This window comes from Theobroma umbraticum, unplaced genomic scaffold (assembly GCF_002168275.2).
Source record: "Theobroma umbraticum cultivar Fairchild unplaced genomic scaffold, ASM216827v3 scaffold_89.0, whole genome shotgun sequence".
Taxonomy (NCBI): Eukaryota; Viridiplantae; Streptophyta; class Magnoliopsida; order Malvales; family Malvaceae; genus Theobroma; species Theobroma umbraticum.
In genome coordinates, this window is record NW_018397271.1 from 903,379 (window position 1) to 905,204 (window position 1,826).

A 1,826-nucleotide genomic window follows, 5' to 3' on the forward strand; every position below is an offset into this window, starting at 1 on the left:
GTTGTGGTATTGCTGGTTTGCTGTTTTATTATCTATCTAAAATGTTTGGGGTCAATTGCGATGTTAACTATATATTAAAGATCCTAAGAGCTGCTCTCGACGTTAAGATTAAATGTCTCTTCCCAAAGTTGTAATATAGAATTTAGAGAATTTAAGATTGCTTTCCAGATTGTTTTTAGCACGTTTAAAGCTACCAAAAAAAGGACAATATGCAAATGAAGAATGAAAGAGTTTAAGAATGATTGTTAGATGCTATTGGTAAGAACATTGGGGAGTATCTATAGGGCTTAAACGGTATTTTCGACATCCATTTAAAATTGAGTCTCGTCTTGAAAGTTGTAACCTCTAAACGTTTCGTAAATTTAAATTTAATTACGATTAACTGTTGAATAACGTATCTCTAGATTTTGATTAATAGATGAATCATGCATTGCTAGACTAAATATCTGACTAATCTCTAACATCAATCAACTAATATATATCACAGAGGTAAAATTAATCGTGAAACAACTTAAGTTGATTCTAATAACGCATAAGAGTCAATTAAGTTTATAAAAAAGTACGCATACATAATTATTGTATTAATAATATTATAAAATTATTAGTCAGATATATATATTTTTTATCATTAATATACATCAATCTCTCACTTACTTACTAGTAATGCAATGATATGAGAAAAATATGCAATACATACATGGATAATATATGTCTAAAGGTGGGTCTAGACTTGAATTTTTACATTAAAAATGATAAGACATATTCAAACTATACATTGTTACGTATGTGCCACAAAGGCGTCCCATTAATTGGTCTTTCGCTTAATACTGTGTTAGCAAGTACTCAAAGATCTTACTGAAAATTCATAAGAAGCGGTCTCTCACAACTTGGCTTGCATAGGTAGACTCAGCAAAAGTGTGCACAATAACTCTTACTCTATACAACTTTAGCTCTGAGTCTATTAAGGAGGCGTCATATTATGGACCAACAATTCAGTGTCTGCATGTCCGGTTTTCACTACCTTGCTTGCCTACTGCTCTTTATGCTTCTTTTGTTTATGATAAGAGTACAAGGTTAGAAAGAACTGCTTTATGGGACTGCGGCAGGAGATATAAGGCAGCCATGGCTGGTGGGGGGCGATTTTAAGTAAGGATGAACGACTATATGGGATTGCACCTCATGATGGCTCAATGGAGGATTTTGCTACAACCTTGCTAGTTTGTGGATTGATGGATGGCGGGTTTGAAGGCATCAAGTTACATGGATAAATTCTCATATGTTCCAAAAGCTAGTGTAGACACCCTTTTTTTTTTAAAAAAAAATAAATAAATAATAAATAAAATAATAAATAAAAAATTAAAAAAAAAGTTAAAAAAAAAGAGCTGAAAATGTAAACAAGACCCCTATTCGGCTCATCATTACGGGGCATTTAATGCCCCTGACTAGCAACCGAAAATGGAAGGGAGTGGTCACCTCCGACACCAAACTCCCTTCCAAGCTAGTGTCTAGTGAACCTCTGGATTGTCTAAATTTTTGGACAATCCAGATCTTAAAAGAGCCTCAGGTAGAGAGGAGACTCAAGGAAATCTTGTAGAAAAAGAGCAACCAAAAACCCAAATTAACCAACCAAAAATCGATTCCTCTCAAACAACAAAAACCAGAAGCAAAAACCAAAAAAATCAGAGAAAAAGCCTTGCATGGAGAGTTGAACTATCCTAAACTATCGCAAAAACAAAAGAAAAATCAGAAGCATAACTAAATCTAGTTGAAATTAAAAAAAATTAACGAAAATAAACTAACCTAAACTATCACAAAAACTAATAACA